General features: G+C 38.3%; 1 protein-coding gene across 1 annotated transcript in view; it reads right to left on the bottom strand.

Annotated features, from left to right (window-relative positions):
• Positions 1-21,504, bottom strand: part of VSNL1 (visinin like 1) — a 100,772-nt gene extending 79,268 nt beyond the window's left edge. The window contains exon 1 of the mRNA XM_010989665.3: positions 21,225-21,504. The gene's annotated coding sequence lies outside the window, so the exon portion shown is untranslated. The remainder of the gene's footprint in view (positions 1-21,224) is intronic.
• Positions 21,505-22,147: the final 643 nt, after the last annotated feature.

The following is a 22,147-nucleotide window of genomic DNA, read 5'->3' on the forward strand; positions in this document are numbered from 1 at the left end:
CTTCCACATACCAATGCATTATTTTTCAAATATATGTCAGTGTTACTGCCACTTAATAAATGAATTTGAAGCACTGCTGAATTTATTGCAGCTATTTGTCACTCTGTGCCCTTTCAATCAACTGATAATGAAATCACAATTACTAATTTTGGGAGTGTGGAAAAGTGTTGCTATAAAGAAGTCCTAGAAGTATAAAGTAGTGCTGGAAAAGATTGAGAACACCTGACACAAACTGCAGCCCTGAGAAAACCTCAATAGATTTGAACTGAACCTCGACAGAATGGAGTATTAGGGGGATGGTATAGTTCAAGTGGTAGAGTGCATGCTTAGAATGCACGGGGTCCTGGTTTCAATCCCCAGTACCTCCTCTAAAAATAGTAAGTAAATCTAATTACCTCCCCCCGCCCCCCCCAAAAAAAACCAAAAGCAAAATAAAATTAAAAAAATAATAATAATAATTTAAAAAATGGAATATTAGTTCCACAGGCTAGGAGTATTGAAGACCCTCATTGCTGGGTTAGTGTTTGGTGTGAGTCATATTTTTTATTCTGATGACTGTACATATTTAGAACAATATAAAGGGAGTCACCTTCTCTGTTAACTTCTGGGCTGTATTATTAAGAGTCACACAAAGAGTAGATACTTGACATTGGTTTTCTGTCTGAAGAATTATATCACCATCAACCCAGTTGTCCACAAACCCAGTATCTTTCTCTCTCTCTCCCACTCTTTTCACAAATACAGTTATGCTCCTGTATGATCTGCCTCCTAAATATCTCCCAAATATGTACAAGTCTCTGACTCCGTGCTGTACCATTCTAGCCAAAGACAATATCACGTCTCATATGGATGATTACAGCTGCCTCCAGTCTTCTCTGTTTCCATCTAAATCCTCCTAATTCGTTGTCCAGAAGGATCTTTTGAAAATGCAAGTCTGATCAAGTCACTTCCTTTTAAAAACCTTCCATAGCTTCCTGTTGCTTTTAGGATCCAGTAAAACAAAACAAAAAATCCTTAACACTCCTTGTAAGATTCATCACAATGTGGAGCCTGGCTGCTTGCTACCTAACTCTTCAGCCTCATCTGATGCCATTCTTTCAAGACCCTTTTTAAGCTCCAGTTTCTCACCAGATTCACTATCACATCCAGCTCTTTGTACATGCTATTACCTGTGTTGGGAGAATTCTTTCTGTGCCTCTCTTCCCCTGGCCGACTCCCACTCCTACTGCAGATCTCAGCATAAATCTCACTTTGTCTCTGTCCTGAATTTCTCAGATTGCTAGATTCCTTGTTATACATGCCCACAGGAGCATAATCTTCCCCTTTATTCAAGCTGACCAACCTTTAATAATCTGTTTTGTTTTCCCTACCATAAATTCCATGAAAGAGACCATCTTCTTTTTGCTTCTAAAATTCTCCATTACAGGCTTGGCACATAATAAGCACTCAATTAGTCTGTTAAACTGGATTAACAAACTGTCTGTTGAACTGCGATTAACCATCACACTTTCTTCTTCTTTCGAGGCCCAAAGAGGCAATTTAAGAAATCTATTGAAAACAGACCTGCTCTTTCACATCCAGACTTTCTTAGTATACAGTCTCCCTCCTTGTAGGGTTTCTGATCCCATTCTACCTTGAACGTTGTAATTTGACTCTCAACCATGAAATCAGGTATTAAGGTCCAGATAGTACAGAAACTTGTCTTCTAAAGTTTAATAAAACATACTGAGTTTTTATGTTAAGAACACCTTTTAACATAATAGGAGCTTACATTTTTTATGTAATCAAATGACTACTCTTTTATAGTTTCTTGATAGTTTATTTCCTAGTACATTCAGGTTATAGCTCCTAGATTTTTTCCAACACTTAAAAAATTGAAGTCTTTAATAAATCTGGAATACATTTTATATAGTGTGAGATAGGGATCCAAATTTGTTTACCTCTAAATGGACAATCAGTTGTACCAGTGCTATTTATTAAATGAACTACACTATTCTCACTAAATTAAAAATGCAAACTTTGTTGGTAATTAAAATCTCATGAAAAAATGAGATATTTTTGTGGATTCTCTATTTTTTTCCACTGGTCTATTTGCTTATTCCTATACCATATTAATTTCATTATGATGCTAGTATGTTCTGACACCTGGTCAGAGTGTTCTTTTTGATGTCTTTCTTGGCTATTTAGTCTTGAAAATGTAGTCTTCCATAGCTTTAAAACTTTAAAATCAGGTTAAACAACTTAATGTCTAAAACAAAAAATTTCTGTGGCATTATAATTGTTATAATAATATTTATATTTGTAAATATATATTTTATGCTGTTTTTTATTTGTTGTTATATTTTCTGTTCTTCAATAAGACTTTATAGTTGTCATCCATAAGGCACTTTGCTGCCTTTCCTAAAAATTTTAATCCTAAATATTTTATCATCATGGTTGCTATTGCACACAGAATATTTTTCCAATTTTCATTTCTGAGAGCTTTTTTGACAGACTAAAAGAAAAGGCTATTTGTTTTTTATAATTTATCTTATATCCAGTCTCCTTTTTAAATATTTATTCATTTTTGTTTATACTTGAAACTTTGGATTTTTCCCTAAATATACTCAGCAAAAAAAAGATCGCTTAAGCTCTTTCCCAATGTTTAGTCTGCTTATTTCATTTTTTAATCTGTTGCTTTTGCACAAATAAAGAACAATAAAAATCTTTCATTTTTTTCTGAGAGAAGGCAAGGTATAAATACACAGAGATAAATCTGTATCTATTCCTGAGAAAAGTGGCTCATTGCAAGATTTTTGCCCTATAACACACTTATACTACTTTAAAATTCTATGAGATCTACCTATGACATTCAGTAATAGTAGGTAGATCTGGAAGGATCTTAGAGACATCTGAGTTTAACCTTACTCATTCTACATATGATAAAACTGAGGCCCAGCAAGAGAAAGTGATGCAACCAAGATGAAAAGCCAGAAGCAAAGCCCAGACAAGAACACCCAAGATGTTATGACCCCTGGAACAATGCTCTTTATAAAAGACATTGTTGATTAGATCTTTAGGTGTGAATTTAAAACACTGGAGTTTTTTGTGATGATTTTTATATTACATTAAAAAAAACAATTTGATAATCTAAATTAAAATATTTATTATAACTTTAAAATTGTATTATTACTAGTCAGCAGAAGCTTTCCGTTTCCTTGAAAATTTTTTTTTCCTTCCTTAATAATAAAACCCCTAATTTATAGCAGGAGTTTTGCTAAATGTAACTAAATTCTGGCCAGTGGCATGTATGCCAACTATCAGGTCTAACTTAGGGAAGGGTCCTTAAAAGGGAAGGAAGCATCTTCATCCCCCCTTCCTACTTTACTGACAGCATATGTGATGGCTGCAACCACACCGGATCATGAGACGGAAGTGACATGTTAAGGATGGGGGAGGTAAAGGGAAGAAGGAATCTGGAGTCCCTGAGAACTTTGTGAAGCTCCCCTACCAGCCTTGAACTGACCATCTCTGGATTTCTTTACATAAGTGAGAAATAATCTCTTTTATTTAAGCCACTGTTATTTGGTATTTTCTATCATTTTAAGCTGAATCTAATTCTAACCGATTTGTCAGCAAAGTATAAGGCTGCAAGATCTTGCTCAAAAAAAAAAAAAAGCATAGTAGATATTTAATAGAATTCTGGTTATAGTCTTGAGAGCTTTAAATTGAAAATAATGATCATAATAATGATAATGATAATGATAATAACAGCTATGTATTGACTACTGTCGGCAGACTGTGGAGAGCAGCTAAGAAATGGACTGTCAAGTCAGACTTTCTGGTGTTGCCATTTATTGGCTCTGTGACTGTGGGCGTGTCACTTACTGCTTCTAAGTCCCTATTTCCTGTTTTTTATAGTCAGAACAATAAAAATTCTTCATGTGAGTTGTGAGCATTAGAAAAATAAATGCATGTAATGAAGTCAATATAAATTAACCACATGTAGTGTTATTGATCTTTTCATTAAAGCCATCATTACTACCACCTCTAAATTCCAGGTATCAAATGATACTTATGTGGCAATGTTTATTGCCACATGATAATACTGTCACATACGTATCATTATCTAAATTCTATGATAAAATAATTCATATAATTCAGAATATTTGGTGACAGAGCCTGATTACAAAATCCACATTTCTTTCCAATATACCGTTCTCGTATCATTTGCTAAATATTCTATAACCCTTTAACACACTGTCAGACACATGTATTTGAAAGTATTTTCTTGCCATTATTGTATACTTTGCTTTGGCTCCTACTCCCCTTCCCCATTGTCTAGCTAATTCCTAGTCGTGGTCCCTGAAGTTACCCCACTTCCAGCCCTCACCCAATGGAGGCTTGGGTTTGTGTGCCCCAGAAGTCTCTCATGATTATTCTTATTAGACTGTCAGTTATCTGTCTCCATCACTGGAGTGTGAGCTCTGAGAGAGCACAAACAATGTCTCATATCCTCAGAGTACACAGTAAGTGCTTAATAAATATTTGTTAAATCAATGAAAACCACTTTTAACTTCAGGAATTGTAGAGGCACTTGGGCAAGTTTAAAGACCCACATGTCTACATCACATGGAAACAATCGAGGGGGGTTGGGAAGAGTACTTGGACACACAGGTGCTTGTAGATTTCTTTATCTGGAGACTGTTCTAGTGACCTGAGCATCAGAGTGTGGTTTTCTTGGAGATACACTGATATCAAAAGCCCTCTTGCCCTCGTTATTGGGGGTCTTGTGAATAATGGATAAAGTGGGAGATGGTAAAACCTGGGAGCAGGGCCCATTCCCCTCTTCTCAAAGAGAAATACAGCAGTCATCCTTCTCAAGGCCCAGCCATTGTAAACATGACTGAGTAGCAATCCCAGGAGGCTGAGTTGGAAATCTATACCTCGGTGGACTTCCCTGGAATCTGTTACTTCAAGCAGCTCAAAATAGGTCTCCCTGTTGCATTTCCTTACAGCATTGTGTATTTTTCTTCCATGCTACTTAATCTTATTTGTCATTGTATACTATTTTGTGATTTTTGTTTAATTTCTGTTTCCCTAACTGGATTCTGATCTCCATGAGCACAGGGATTGTGGCTGTTTTAGTTCACGTTCTATATCTAGTACTAGGCAAAGGATAGATGTTCAACAGGTATTTGTTGAAAGAAGGAGGGAATTGATGAACCAGAGAGATGGCACTTCATGTAAAAGCAACATAGTGAATATAAAAGCAGCAAGGTGAAGGAAGTGAGAAGGGCACAGATCAGCCTCAGAGTGTAGAGCGATCACTTACAAACTGCAGGACTTCAGGCAAATTATTTCATCCTTGTGTCAATTTCTTCACCTAAAGTAGAGCTAATATTATCTCATTGAATTATTGTGAAAATGAGTGAGATAATATGCGTGCAAAGCACCTGTGCAGTTGTTGGCACAGAGAGACGGTAAGTGGCATGAGTGTTTACAAACACTGCACATCTCAGCAGGCAGTCGTCTTCTTTTTCCTTTCTTTGGGGAGTTTTGGAACATTTGAATGTCATCAGGTGTAAAACTCTGTGAACTCAGATGAGTGAACTCTGGCAGATGTAAGGGTCTTTAGCCCCTGGAATATCTTCCCTATACAGCCAGAACTTCCCACCTCTCTATTCCAACTCTTAAACAAGTATTTGGGCCCCCTAGGTATCTACTGATTCATTCAATGTGTATTTATTGAGCATCTATGGTATATTTACCAGTGAACTTGGTTCTGAGAATACACTGGTGAAACAGAAGTTGAGTCTAAGGGCTTTGTTCTGTAAATAAGTCCTGGGAGGACCTAAGGGCCTTAATTATTCACATATCACTGTAAACAATAACGATGATGATTATCTGATACTGCACATTCTCTCTATCCCCAGCTCTGCCTGAGGTATGCTGCAAGTATAATCTGATTTAATCTTTACGATGACTATACAAAGTAGACTTTCCATTTTTAGGCAAGGAAACAGAAGCCATGGCAACTAGCATGTGATAATGTTGGGGTTTGAATTCAAGTCTGTGTGATGCTACAGCCATGATTTTCCTTCTAACACGATGTTTGGAAGTCAGTCACTTTTAGTGGTCTAATTGATTTAAGAAGTAATGAATTGGCATTATTTTATAATTTACTTTCTTTTATTAGGCTGTTCACTTTAATAAATACTGTTCTTATAACTGATGTAAAATATAAGTCCGTAAATGCTGGGTTTTCACACTGCCTGCATTTGGTATGGGAATCATTTAAAAATAACCTTAAAATGCGAGCAAAAGTCAGGATCCAGGAGTTTTTCTTTGAGACCAGGAGTGCCAAATTCATGGACCTTGAACACTGTAAGACCATGCATGTGCTTATATTGGCCAATTTGCTCCATGCTGTGTTTAAAAAAGCAACCATACTAGACAGGTCTTCTGATTGGTCAAAATGCCATCATTTTAACATGCATTTGACGGCTGCCCCACTTTGTTTAGCTTCTGCTTTAGACCATGAGCTTCTTGAAGGCAGACATTTGTTTTATGGACATTTGAAACCCTGGAATCAAACTCAGTCTCTGGCATATGGTAGAAGTAGAGGGGTGTTTGCCATATGAGTAAGTGAAATTCTGTTGAGAGCCTCCTAGCCTCCTGGGAGTGCCAAAGTGGGGCACAGGGCTGGCCTGGGACAGAACAAACTCTGAATGTAGAAAACTTGTCATTCACCACCTCCTGGGAGCCAAGCAGTCTTATATTTAGTCCCTTCTAACAAAACTTGCTTTCAAGAAAAAAAAGTCAGACATTTATTTAACCTAAAACATATATGAGTGAATTCTGTTTTAAAGCACCCAACTATGTTCCGTGATGCCCCTTAGATGTACGGACCTAAGAGAGATCCAAAGATTAATAAGGCCCTGTGTCAGCTTTCTAGGAATTCACAGAGGAGTTGGGAAGAATACACTAGAAATGACAGTGAAGAAGAGGATGATAGTGGTGGCAGTAGTAATACTACTAAAGGCAAAGCATGCTATTAAAAATTGTAGAAAACAACGTTCTGAGATCTCAGCCTCCATAAGGCCCTCTTTCCTATTTCCTGCTCCAAAACAAGGTGACAGAAGTGATGAAATTTCAGGCAGCTGTAGGTAGGTTTTGCTCAGAAGAGGCCTTTCAGAGCTTCTGAAAGGAATGCAGCCACCTGCTGATAAAGTGGGCCCTGAAAACTACTACCTATTTTAGATAAAGTTTCCACAAAGGACTAAACGTTATGACTCCTCAGGCCTACTATTTCTCTAGGATCCCATTCTCCGTCAGTAATCAGCAAAGCCTAGGTTCCAAGAAATTACTCATTCTGCTAGAGGTGCCCAGAAATCTACACCAAGGACATTGTCCAGGACATCCTTAAAACGGCAGTGAACTTTGTGCACAAAGATGTTCCCTTCAGTGGTATTTAAAAAGTTAAAATGTGTAACAGTAAGAGAATAGTGAAGTAAACCTCACTCATACATATGATGGTGTGTAATGTCTTAAAATTACCTTTGTGAAGAGTTTTAATCGCAAGGGTGGTGTTAAGGGGGAAAAAAGTAGAACACAAATTTTAAAGTAATAAGTAGTCTTAATTAGAAAACAGGAGAAAAATACAACCTATAAATAACAGATTGTAGGTGATTTTCATTCTTTTTCTGATTTTCCTTTTGTTTTGCTTTCTAAATTCTCTACAATGAGTATTATTCTACCTACTTAGAAAAAGTACTCAAAAAGAGCAAATCCTTGGCTTTCAGTGAAATTCATTTAAGAGCTGTCACATAAGAATAGAGACTTGAAGTACCAAATATTTGTTCAATGAATTATCTGGAATGCCAGCAGCAGCCCTCTTTAGTTCTAGTTTTTAGTTTTGTCAAATAAGTATTTTTTAACTGGATTTTTAAAAAAGCTTTTTGAAAGAAAAACTAATCTTTGTCTCCTTCACTTAATTAAAAAAGAAAAATTTTGCACCCATATCTAATTCAAGACAACCACAAAATTGGAATATTCTCACTGTTATAATGAGACAAACTCAATTACCATGATAACAATGAGTGAGTCCAAGTTAGTTTCAAATTCAGAGAAATAGTGTGATTCTTGGCTATCTACCACAGGAACCATTAAGTACAATTCAGAGAAGCTAGCTGGAATGCTGTATGAATTTTTGGCCTGCCTTCTATTATATCATCTCCCAGTGAGTTCCAATTCACAGATAATATAACTTTACAGACCTATGACAAAAATCTAAGTACTCCTTACCAGCAACCTCTGGTTGGCATTTTAGGAAGTGGCTCCAACATAACATAGAAGAAAACTGCTGACTTTCACATTTTCTAAATAAGCAGGTATAAGCTCTACAAGAACATTACGTTACTGTCATTGGGCTATGAGCCTTTATAAATACAATGTTCTGAACCCTAACATCCATATTCTACATAAAGTACCCATTAACTTCACAAATGGCTTTAGATGTACCCAATTCAAGAGACAGCCTGTCAGCTATACTCAGTTCTATACTTCTTCATTATGAATTCATTGAATTTCTCAATTTAAATTAAAGGCTCTGAGAACAGCAAATACTACCTCATTATTAAAAAAAAAAAACTGAGTATCAATTAAATATAGGTTTCTGCTAGGCATTTAATATGTATTGTCTCTGGTTTTTACAATTTTGTGAGACAGGTTATAATTTAAAATTGACAAATGAGAAGACTGAGGCTCAGAGACATTAAATTATTTGCCTAAGGCCACATAGCCATTAAACGGAGTCAGAATTCAAATTTGGCTTTGATTTATTGTCCAATATTATTTCCATTTTCCCATGTTGCCAATGTCTGATCTGTAGGTTATTTAGATAATCTTATTCAGAAATTCTATTTCGTACCCTAAGAAAACCGGGACCTCAAGGAATAAAGTGACTTGCCCAAGTTCATAGGAACAAAAAACCCCTCAAATCTGAATCACATTAATTGCCTCTTTGTGTTTTTAAAATTATACTACTTCTGTAAAGTTATATTAACCTCTGCTAACTTGATATCACATTTTAATTTTTTCTATTATTTTTAATTGACATGAAGTTAAAAATATCTTACAATATTGTCATTTTTCTGAATTTGAGATCATTTTAAAGTCACAAATTTCGTTCCTTTTCATGTGGGAAACCATACAGAACATGTCAGTGGGGAGGACTCAGAGCCATTAATCACTAGCCACTTTGGCACAACTGTGGTCAAATTTCCAATCCAGAAACAAAATGAGAGTGATCTCAAGAGATCAGTAGCCGAAGCACGCCAAGAAGATTCCTCAAGCTTCTTGGCCTAGTGTTCCATTTTTTTATTTTAATTTTTTTTTTTTTTTTTTTTTTAGGAAAAGAAACTAATATTCACTGGAGACCTTGTACCAGAGACTGTTCTAAGTACTTTTATAGACCTTATGTTATTAATCCTTGCAGTCAATCTCAGGAATATACTTTTCATTTTCCAAAAGTTAGGTAACTTGTTCAGAGCATCTAGAATTATCTTTGAAGCCATGTACATTTTATCCATACCATACTTCCCTCTAGTGAAAAGCATGTCTTCTATAAAACAGTCATGATCTACTAGCCTACTGGGATACCTAGACCTTATTCGGATCCTGATTCAGATAGACTATAGCAATACTTATGAGTTTGGAACATTGACTAGGTATTTGACGATGGTAAGTAATTTTTTGGGTGTATAATAATATTGTGAACATGTTTTAAAAAGTCCTTCTAGATATGTATTTAAATATTTATAGATGCAATGATATTATGTCTTAATTTAAGTCATTGGAGGGGAAGGATGGCTATGGAAGTGAAGCAAAGTAGCTTTAATAATGGTTAAAGCTGGGTGATGGGTACATGGGCGTTCATTACATGATTCTCTTCAAATTTGTATGATTTCTATAACAAAAAGTTTTTTGAAAAAAGGAAAAGAAAAAAAAAGCCTGTGTAGATATGCAGAGAGAGTCCTGGATTTAAGTAACTCCTTTATCACTTAGTAGCTGTGTGATCTTGAACAAATTACCTTCTGAGACACACAGTTTCTTAGTCATAAAATGAAGCTTACTCTGCAGACACTTACCTTGCAGAGCTGTAATGTGGATTCAATGAAGTAACACGTGTCACTGTGCAACGCAGTGCCCTACTCACCCTAAATTCTTTACACCATTACTATTTAACGTTATCACCACGCATAAATTATCTCTGCTTTCATTTCTTGCTCTCCTGATTTAACCTAAAGATAACTTCCAACATTCGCATAAATCTGATTGTGGTTAAGAGCCAAAGATAAATGAGATAAGCCCTCTGTGTCCATGGTCATCTACAGAGCACTTCTTTGGAAGAATATCATTCTTTTCCAGGTTCTCCTGTACCATTAGTGACCTGGATCCAGACCACCTTCCTGTGCCACTCCAGTTTACACCAGTTTCTTCTTCCCAATACCTTATACCAGCAATTCTGGCCTATATCTCTTGTTTTATGAATGAATCACTGGCCATTTTGTATTGTTCCTTTTATAACCAGTATCGAATGGGTTGGCTAGATTTTATTTTCTCATCACTGCCTCAAACATGCTCTCCTGTGTCCCCCTTTCCCATTCTGGGATGATATATTGGGCTGATCTATATCTTTTCAGGTCACTTTCAGGTATCAGAAAAGTGGTTGGTTCTAGGTATTAACAAATTCAGTCTAATTTCAATGTAAATTTCCACTATATATCCAACCCACTCTCTCCTTTCTCAGCTCACTTTTGAACTAGGCAGTGGAGAAGAGGTTGTAATCTGGCTTTTCATCCTGCTTGCATCCCTCCTCCATTGTCTGCTCTGCTGCTTCTAGGGAGGGGGCAAGAACGGGAGGGTATGCAGGAAATGGGAAAGTCTTACTTCACTGATACTAGTGTGACCTGGCTATCGACACCCTTTGTGAGTACGATGCCCAAATGCTGCTTCGCATAATTCTGGGTATCTGTGAGCTCTTTAATAGCTGGAGATTTGCAAACTCTACAATTTATTGATGGGGCCGTGCACGGTTGACTTGCTCCTACTCCTCTTCAGCTGTCCTCCAGGGGCCACCTCTCTAAAGGGGACCTCAAAACTTATCAGACATATCTCCTTTCAAGAGACTTCCAGTTTCATAGGCAACCTGGCACAAACACAAGTGACTGTGAGTCAGATGTGATAAGAGGCCTGAGAGGTAACTGTCGGCTAGAATGAGTAGGGAACAACTCCCAGGGAAGAATCAGACTTTGATAATCAGAGCCGCGAAAGCTCACGAGAAATAATTGCTATTGTCCCTGAGGAGATGCCATTGTCCCTGTTGGCCTGCACTGAGAGGCACAGAGCTTGTCCAAAGTGGATTCCCTTTGGACACATGCACATGTGGGTCTCTTCTTTTTCCCCAATCGGTTTTCACTGTCCTTACATTGTTCAGATCTGTATACACATGATGAATCCAGGAATGAAGGCCCAGCTGCCCTCACAGACCTCCCGCATCAGGATAAAAATCTCATTTCCAAAGCTTCCCTGCTGGAACAAACACACGGGCATGACCATGGTTGCCTTTCTTCCCACTAGAGTCTCTCTGAAAACTGAGACATGTTTACGCCACTGAGAAAGGCTGTGAACCCAACTACAGCACGAGAAATCCTGAGACAAATAGAGAAGATGTCTCTCAAATATTAAGTAATTTAGGTTTTCTTTCCAGAATTATTTTTTTTCAAAATCATTTTTTCAGCTTAACTGTGTGAAGACCTGGTTACAGTTGCCATATATTTGTCATTCTATCCTAGGACCTGAGACGGGGGAGGCTAGGGGACAGGGGGCTTATTTTAGCAGATATAACCTCAATGCAATGATCTGCACAAGATCAATACTTTGATTCTTAAATTATACACATTTTAAATCAAAGCTGGGGGGAGAGTATAGCAGTGGTAGAGTGTGTGCTTAGCATGCACAAGGTCCTGGGTTCAATCCGCAGTACCTCCTTTAAATAAACAAACAAACAAATGCACCTAATTACCTCCCCCCAAGTTAATTAATTAATTAAAAAATTTTAAAGATAAACTAAAATTCTGAAGTTGAATGATAATCACAAATTTCTTACGATTACATGGCACTATACGGTGTACAGAGTATGTTCAAAGTCATCTCAATCTCACAATAATTCCTAACTAGGGAGGGTAGGCAGTCCCATGTTTATTTTCATAGGACAAAACTAAAACTCAGAAAAGTAAAGTAACTTTTCCAGGGTTTCACACTTATAATAACTAACGCATAGTTGTGATGCCTCAAACGCACAATTAAGGACTCCTAGTCTTAGTGTACTTTTCATTACATACAGTTTAGTTTTTGTCCCTCTTTTCCAACTAGGGTCTTCAGAACGACAGTGAGATGGTAATTAACGTATTTTAACATAAGTTCTCTGTGCAAACAGGTTTGGAAACAAGATTAAACAAAGCTGAATGGATACTAGGGTCTTTACAACAGGACCACTCAGGCTTATTAATATGAAAATGTGCACTGAAAATATTTAAGAATGGGATGTAGGAAGCACTACTTGCCTCAAAAAAGGTTTCCACAGAACTCTTTGAGGGGAAGTAACTATGAGAGTCTTGGAAATAATTCTTTAAAGAAACAATGTCTAAAATGTCCTTAGCACCAAATTTAAACCTTCCCTTTCAACTCTGCCACTTCACCTAGAATGAGAAAACTTTCAAAAGGCCTTCCTTTTAATGCCATCTCACAAGCACTGATTTACAGTAAAGCTGTTTGCTCTTGAGTATTTTGCTTACAAATGTAAAATAATCTATGACAATACATTGAACTGACTGTGTGCGTATCATGTATGTGTGTGAGTGTGTGTGTGTGTGTCTGTATGTGCACCGCTCCCTCACTCCCACTTTGAGAGTCGTTCTCCGCTCTTAGCCAACGTGCATTAGTGTCCACTTCGACAGACAAATGCTCTGAGAGGCTAACCCTGACTCAGATAGGCTCTGCAGCATGCACTGTGTGCTCCACTAAGCAGTCCCTTTCTGCCATTTATTTGATGTTACTTGATGGACATTTGATGGACAAAAAGTCTGTAAGTGACAGTGCTAGACCTGACACAAAGAAGTGAAGTAAGGATGTCATCAGAATGTTTCAAATGCACTCAAGTCACCTCGGAGGAAAAGGTAAAGGAAGGATAAAGTGGAAGACAATTAAAGACTGGCAGATCTGCTCTGACATAATTTATGAAGAGCCCTGTAAATCACTGGATGGGGGAGGATTGCTCATCGGTTGCACATTTAGTCATTAGGAGCTCTGCGAACTTCAGTAGGAGGCATGTCTTAAATGAATGGAAGACTTTCCCAAACAGATTCAGGAACACAGGTCTACGCTAGGGTGTTGATTCAGTTAGTATACCTTCTCCAGGACCACACTCACCGTGCTACCTGGAATATGTGTATTCTCTATTATTTAACCATCAGCAAGTTAGGACAAATATACTTGGAAAGAGCAGAACACTTAGAACGTGAGACCAGGAGAAATGGTGAAACGTGGGAGGGAAGGTAGAGGTCTGGAGGCGGAAGAAGAATTATTTATTATGCATTAAGCTCTTTTAGGTGGTATATAAATACATATACGGTGTCCTCAATTTTCCTGTAAGGTAAATATACTATTCCATTTTCCCATTTCCCAAGTGAGAAAAAAAGAAAGTTAATTATCAAGTTAATTAAAACTAAAAGTCCTGCCTATTTCTGTGAATCATCGAAGACTCCAACTACACAAAAGAACCTCAGAATTTGTGTGCAACTTTTGTAGATTTCAAAGAGAGAAAAGGATGCTCCTTTTTATCTACAGATAAGAAATATACTTGAAATTCCCCTAGTAAACAGAGCAGGAAATGGGAGGAGGGAGGAAAAAGCTAGGGAGAAGTGAAAAGGCTCTTAGAAAAGCTAAAGACAATAAGGCCATTTTGGATTTGTGTGCATGTGCGTGTAGAGGGGCTAGAAACAAGTTTTTGGTTCAGTAGGAAAGAGGAGTTGGTAGGTAAATTTTCCTCATCATAAAAGCCCTGAGAGAAAAGAATGAAAGAATAGATCATATGAGTCCTCCCACAGATACACACTGAAAGGTTAGTCATGAAATTAATTGGAGTAATAAGGGAGGTGAATGGAGAGTATCAGAAAGAAATTCCTTTTTTGGAAGGTTTATTAAAGGATAGAAGTATCATCGCATAATATTTAAACAAAGGCAGGGCTCTTGAAATGTTTTCACTGAGTTTCAGTGACCCCCTGGAGGCTTGGGTGGGCAACAAAGGCCACATTATTTAGCCACATTGGAAAATAATTAATAGAGAATCTTAAAATGTATCCAATAAAGAGACAAGCTTAAAAAATGTGCTCTCAGTTCCGTATTCTGTTGTGTCCAATCATATGCTGGTATTATATGGTAGGGAGATGATGGCAAAGGAAAGGAAGAATGGAAAGAGGATGCGCTTAAATAACGAAAAAGAGAAATGGGAAGTTTGAGGTCTCAGTGTAGGTGTTTCTTCTAGAAATTCTCTCTTCTCTGCATCTACATCACCTTTTTATTTCATTTGACTTTACTGAATGGCACTTATCTTTCTCATTAGGCATAAATTCCTTGAAGGCTGAGATTGTATCTTATTTACTGTTGATCCCGCAGTGACTACACGGTGCTTGGCATATTTACTTAATAGACATTTGTTTTACAAGGTAGGTTAAGCACTGTTAACTGTTCACTGGTCATAGCTCAATTCCTTGTTCAGAGGTTCCATTATGAGGGGGATTACTACAACCCAGAGACAGAAGTGCTTCATGAACTATTGATTTCTGATGAAAGGGGGATGATAATGATGATAGTTATAACTATCATTTACTGCACATTTTCAATAATGAGGCATTATATTATATTCTTTACATATATAGTCTTCTATTTTCTGTTCACAAATTCTGTGAATTGCTATTTTAAATGGAACCTGAGGTTGAGAGGTCAAACAACTTATTCAAGGTCATAGAACTAATAAACTACGGAATTGGGGATTTTTATCTAAGTGTATCTAGCTTGAAAACTACTGCTTACACTTCCTCTCATAATTTCTTTTCAGCCAATTGAAACCTTGGTGAGAGCTGAGAAATTTCTCTATTCACAAACTAAAGATGGGAGAAAACTGAATGGATGGTTTTCATCTCACTCTGAGGAATAAAGACTCATAAACATTTAAAAGAAAAACTAACAATTTTGCTTAGAATTTAAACTTATTTCACAATTTCTTTTTTATTTCTCATGAAATTTCCCACATGAGCAGGAAAGCAAACACCAAGCACCTTATGTGTAAATTTCAGAAACACTTGAACTTCTGGAATAAACAAAATGGATAGTCCTTCATTAACTCGTAACATCAAATGCCAAAGAATTCCAACAAACAGAAATTGTTAACTAAAAGCCAGACTTACACAGCACTATTTCATACATTAAAAATAAGATATTGTATTAATAAGTGTATCAACTTTATTGATAATGCTTAATGGGTCTCCAATGGGAAATTTTTATTTAAGATTGGGTTTCAGTAAATCAGAAGTAATCACACTATTCACAAATAAATAAAACCAAGCCAAAATATAAAACACCAGAAACTCCAGTAGTACCAGAATCTACTATTCTAAGAAGTCTTCAACTGCAATAAACATTCTAAAGCCTGAAACAACAGAAATATTAGGATCTACTTGTTGGCGTTGGAAAAAATTCAGCCAGGCTGCAAAGCACATTTAACATGTTAATAATTTGCAAAAAAATCTATTTGCATTGAGCTCTTCGAAAGTTCATAGTCTTTCAGAGCCTAAGAGATAATAAACAAGATCCAAAGAAAGGAGAAAAAATGCATTTAAAGTGACAGATTCCTATTTTCAGAAAAGTCCCTATATGAGCAAGAATAAAGAGAAACTGGATTCATTCTACAGCTCTGTAACAATTGCAAGTAAATTTAACTGATTTGTTAGCACTTTGCCTTTACGAGTAAAAGTTCATAAAAATGAAATCTTTTTAAATTAAGAGAGCCCCTACTTTAAAAAGTTCAGCAATTATTGTATTAGATATATTAAGCTTGAAAGCCACTTGGTGAATGAGAGTACACCAAGTTTATATTGCAATTTTGAACAGAAAGAAATAGATTGTTCACCTGAAAAGAATCCAATAAATGGTTAGAAATGCAGTGCATTGTCTTTAAAAAAACGAAAAACAACAACAACAACAACAACAACAAAAACACAGCAAGTCATCTGTGTTAGCACTGCAGTGAAGTAAGGCAACGGAGAAATCCAGAGAAAACATAAGGATCACGACAAGTCGCCTGACTTGCATGCTTTAAGTCAGCTGATAAGGGTATAGAACATCTCTTTAACGTATTCACAGGCACCTTATTATTAAAGTGTCAAACCGCTTTGAGGATTCTTCAGTAATTTGCTATTCCATTTCTGTTTCATTCATTAAGCAGTTTCTAAAGCACCCCCAAGATCCCATGTGTGGAGTTCTCAATGAATGAAGCTGGAAGCAACTCAAACTATTTTGATTCACTTAAGAGAGCATAAGCTATCTTTAGAAACAAACTGTAAATGAGAAATCCAGTGTTATGGTCCCTTCACCGTGTGCACACGTTCAAATAATTCCATAGTTCAAGAGACCCATGATCTAAGTAAATGGTGTACATATCTACCATAATCTAGGTTTACACTCCCTCTTTGACATATGGATATCAATTCTTGTACATATGCAAAAATAATTTATATTTTTACCCAAGAGATAAAATGGAGTATACTCTGTAAGTGGATTAAAAAGCGTGCTGAAAAGTATTAATATAGTGCTTTTATATCTTTACTGAAAATAAACTATAAGATAAACTTTAGTCCTTTTTCTTTTAGTAACGTAAAGATATTTAAAGCAGTGTTAACTGTGCACATGCTTTTAGTAGAAATTATTTAATTTCTTAACATAATTAACAAGGTACATATAACTAATTCTTAGTAGAACAAATCTCTGAGAAATATTAGAGTATCTAATATAAAATATAAAAGACATTGTAGTGGTACTGTGGAAATATGAAAAAGATCATTAAAATTTCTGCCTTTGTGAAATGTGCTTTTACGTCGTAGGTATGTCCTTAAGATAAAAATGTTCCTTACTATACTTTGTTTTTTATGTACTGAAGGGATGGATTAGGTAATTTATATGGATCCCATCCAGTTCATATACTCTATTATGTGAATAAACCACTAGGATAGCAGAAATATCAATTGTTTATTAATTTATCTCAAAAATAAAATAAAATACAATAAAATAATAAAATAAAAAAGTAGTCTCTATGCCATTTGATACATTAGAAAATTAATTTATTTCTGTCTACTAAATGTAACTGAGATGCACATTGTCAATTTCTATCTTAGATTAAATGTATTTGATCCCTTCTGTAAGAAGAAACTCCCTGTCTTCCTAAATAATCACTAATCATAGGAGTATAAAAATCACTCATACAAAGAAAAAGACCTTTAGAACGACATTAAACATATTTTGCTCTTGCGAATTAGGAAACCACACATTTGGTATTGATACTATACTGTCATTCTATGAAAAGTCCCCAGGGAACTCCTCAGCAATGTTTGGGAATGCATACCTATATACAACCCAAACAGAAAACCTACAGCTTGCCCAGGACAACAATTCTAATCATGCTATCTTATTACAAAATGAGATTCAAAGCACAGCAAATCAAGGCAGGATATTTAGCAGCTACTAGTCACTGATGTCTGCAGAAGCTGTGTGGTGTTCAGAACAGCTTGGACATGCCTGTTTTCAGAATGGGGCAGCAAGACCAGGTGACATCTGACCCAAGAGCATTTGTTAGGGACAAACTCTGTCCAAGACAGAGCTCATCCCAACTCAGTAAAGGTTTACCATGAGGGGAGTGGTTAAATAATTGTTAATTGGGGAATGTGGTGAGAAGCTCGCCACCTTGCTTCCTTGGCTTCCTTAAGAATTTCCAAGGGCATTTAGCTAATCTTTCAAATGAGGAAGAAACTCAGATCCTGTCTTTCTCAAGCTTCCCCCAAGGCCTCAGCTTTTTCAGGTTAGAATTCCTGGCATTTCCCCCAAGGGGACCCTGGTGGTGGCTTGGTCTCTTTCTGAGTGCCTAGGAGATTATACTTTTGAGGAAGAAACAGGAATGCCTGCATTATCTTTAAAAGGCCTAGAGCTTTATTGCATAGACATTCAGGAAATTTTTATGGGTGAAAGGGAGAAAATGAGGGAGAAATAGAGAAAGCAAATGAATGGAAAAGAGAAAAACAAAAAAAGGAAAGAAAGAGAAGGGCAAATTAGGACAGTATTATTGCCTGTTTTGTTGTCCCTGTCCAGCAAGATGGAGCTTTGAAAGAGCTAAAGATTTAAAAAGCAGCTGCTCTGCTCTCTTCTTTAGTGCCTGCTTCTAAAGAAGCAGGTTGAATCAATCAAGCATCTTCTTTCAGTCTTCCTGACCAACCCTCAATCCCCTTCTCTGCAGGTGGCTTCATCTGGAGGATTTCCATCAAGACTGGAGACAGCTGAGCACCTTGGATTTGGGTTCTGCCTTCTAGGAGCCAGAGGAGAGCTGGCAGAGCCCACTGTGTGTTTACACTGCAGCTTCCTCACTGCACCCCGTCCCAGCGCCTGCAGCTGCAGCAGTTCTGGAGGAGATGAGACAGGTAGAAAAGAGGGGAAGATGCCTGCAGTATCTCAGATGGCTGGATTCCCTGGAGGATTCTGGGGAATAAAGCAGAGAGCGGACGGAGATGGGCAGGGACAGTTTTCAAACAGGATCTGAAGATTCAGACTGGCTTGCCAGTTCTCTCCAAAAACTCCAAGGATTGCAAAGAAATTGACTGAAGTGTCAGAAAGCGCACGCTAAACATCTAAATGAGGTGGGTATATCAGACGTGAGGGGCAACAGAAAAGAGACAGAAAGAGACCTCACAGAAAAAAAAAAAAAAAAAAAGAGTGTGGTGTGAAAAGGAACCCTTGGGACTCTCTGAAAAGATGTGCTAGGGAACAGGCAATTATTTGAAGATTTCAGCAATGTTACTGAGGATGCTAAAAGTGCAGAGAGGGGGGAACACTTCTACTCAACATTATTTTTTAATTCTTTATTTCATAAACTAGAAGTTGATTGAGTTCCTCGTAGCTCCATGGCTCCAGGCCTCGATTTCCTCATCTGGGAAACAAGGGGTTTGGGTTAGACGCTTTCGAATGGGACCGTCTATAACTGTCAGCCTATAAACCAGGGTATCTAAGAGCAAATATCTATGAGCTTTCGTACCAGGTTTCCCTTTCTTGCTCCACCACCTATTTATCAATGCAGTGCAACACCTGCACCTTTTAGGGAGCTGATTCCAACTCTCAGTGATGACACGGAGTATGGCTCAGTTATGACAAATGATTGGTGCCCCTGCCCTGGAGTAAAGAGGGGAGGAACAGGGAAATGGTATGATTTACACTTTGGGTTTCCAAGGACAATGTATTCTCAAATTTTCTATGTCACATTTCATCCACTTGAATAAATTAAAAATTCCTTCAGAGGGTTCCATACAATTGGACTGACTAAAGGGCCGAAAAAGTCCTGTAATGATCTGTCCTATCTAGGGTAAAATTTATTTCATTTCATGCCAGAAACTGGATCTGCTTTTTTCCATGGAAACCCAGCACACACTGGCCACACTCCTCTCCTGTCCGCCTGTCTCGTGCCATTCTGCCAGTCTGCTTCAGTGCAGCGTTTTTCTGGGGTTATTAGCACCCAAGCTGAATGAGAGTGTACTCATGAGTGAGGTGTTCAATGATGCAGGACCCCCTCCTCCCCCCTCCAATGACAACAAACGCACGTAGGCAGTTTAAATGGTAGTGAGGGTAAAATGGGCTTTTCCAAGAGTTTCATTTTTTATTTGTCTCAATGTGAAATTCCTTTAAATTAAAAAAAAATTAATATGTAGAAATACAACTCTCTTGCTCCTCTTGTCTTCAAGTGGGATGTAATACACAGACAGTATACATATGTTCTTTCTACACCCACTAGCACTTCCATTTCAATTCAGTCTCCAAAATATGGACAGGAGGGTAACTCTAGAAAAATGGATTCCCACTCTGGCATCTCACAGGGCACCAATCGATCGGGCAGTGCTGAGCACTCACACGGAGCATCACCGTTTCCTGCCCCCTCCCCCAATTCACCAGCGCCCCTGATTTCCACAAGGGGTTTGACCTTGCAAAGACCCTGCTTCCCTTTCTGGGAGAGGAACAACCCGTTTTAACTCAAAACACGAAACGACCTTTCCTCCTTTCAAGAAACACTACCAAAGGTAAAACATCTAGGTTTACATTTTTCAACCCTGCATTCAAGAATTCGAATACGGGATGAAAAGGCAGGTAACTAGTTTGGGTCTGACGGTCTCCATTCGGCGGCTCTGAATCTCAGACTGTTCAAAATAGACGGCTGACCGGGCGGTTGAACATCTTTCCTTTTTCTGCCCACTCACCATCGTGACAAAAAATTAAAGCCGAAAAATTATCTACCCATTTCTAAATACTAACGGAGAAATATACTTATTTTGCGCCTAGCTTTGTGGTTCTAGACACTGGCATCCCACTTGGAAACCAACCCTGGTTTCCACACCATCTCGTCCACTCAGTTTTACTTAGCAAACACGTTCGCTGCTCTTCCACGGTGAGAAAAATGGTGCACCAGCCCCACGGATGACAGGTTGGTACTTGACTGCGACTTTCAATAGTTTTATCAGCAACCAGAAAACTTCCCAATCGGTCAATTAGCTACTTAAATCTGTGTAAGGAAATCTTCCTATTTATAGACAAACTTTAAAAAGCACCTCTGTTTCACCTACCTTAAATCTAGCCTGAGACAATCCCCCAAACACGCCGCATATAAACACTCTCCCTTCCCCCATCCCCATGATTCCAAAAGGTCCCCCATGGACTAACAGCACGTTCAGATCACCAGCATTAACCAAAGCAATAGGCAGCATGCATTTAGATGGATCTATGCAAAGCGAAGTATGTGACAATAGTCAAAGCATCTCCCAGACAACTGGCTGCACTACATATGCAGAAATGCAACGAAGATTGTATTTTCCACTTACAGTTATAGCGCTGCGCCCGGTCACTTAACGAAAACGACAAAACTCAATAGTTCTTTATAAATAAATATATGTATGTATATATTCAATTCAGATAAACGGTTAAGCCGTCTCTGTGTGGTCCTCTCGCGCTTTTTTTCCCTCTGGAGCTCTAGGCTGCTTAAATCTCTCTTGGATAGCGCCTTGCAAGCCCAGCTGCCGCCGCTACACGCTCCGGTAAGTCTCTGCTGCAGATTGGGAATCCCATAGAAAATCTAGGGTCCCTGGAGCTGGATGCGCAGGCGCGCGAGCCGCCGCCTCTCCAGGCACCCCCTCCCCTTCTCCTTCCTCCCTCCTCCTCCCGCTCCGCAGCACCAGCTTGGAGAGCTCGGGAGCGGGTGACCAAAAGCAGCCAGGCATTGACGCATGCTCAGTTGGAGGGGCGCGGAGTTTCCGCAGGTGGATTCCATGTCTCCAGATTTTAGCAGAAACTCAAAAGGAAAGTAGATTTGAAAAGGGAGCCTGGCCAAAGGAGCAACCTGCACCTGGACAGGCAGAGCGAGTTGGTCTCACCACGCCCCGCGGTTGCCCAGCGTGATGGTGAAGGCTGAGGTCAGAGATGGGACATGTGGAACCTGCTTTTCCCGCTGCCCTCAGCCCTAGAGGCCCCCGCCCATCCTCTGTCAGGCTATAAGGTGAAGGAGAAAACTGTAGAAATCCCTTTCTCCGAAGGAAGCGTTTCCAGCTAGCTGTGAGCGCGTCTCCCCGACTCCCTGCGATGATATCCTTATGGTGGGCACTCTGCTTGGGCCGTTTCTTCCGAGCATCTTATACTAGGAGTACTGGGAGCCAGGCCTTGTAGTACTCCAGTTCTCAGGAGGGTCCTGGTCCACAAGGCATTGGAGAAATGTGCGTTGAAGGGAGCTGGTCTGAAGCTTCTTGCCCTG

This window comes from Camelus dromedarius, chromosome 15 (genome assembly GCF_036321535.1).
Source record: "Camelus dromedarius isolate mCamDro1 chromosome 15, mCamDro1.pat, whole genome shotgun sequence".
NCBI lineage: Eukaryota > Metazoa > Chordata > Mammalia > Artiodactyla > Camelidae > Camelus > Camelus dromedarius.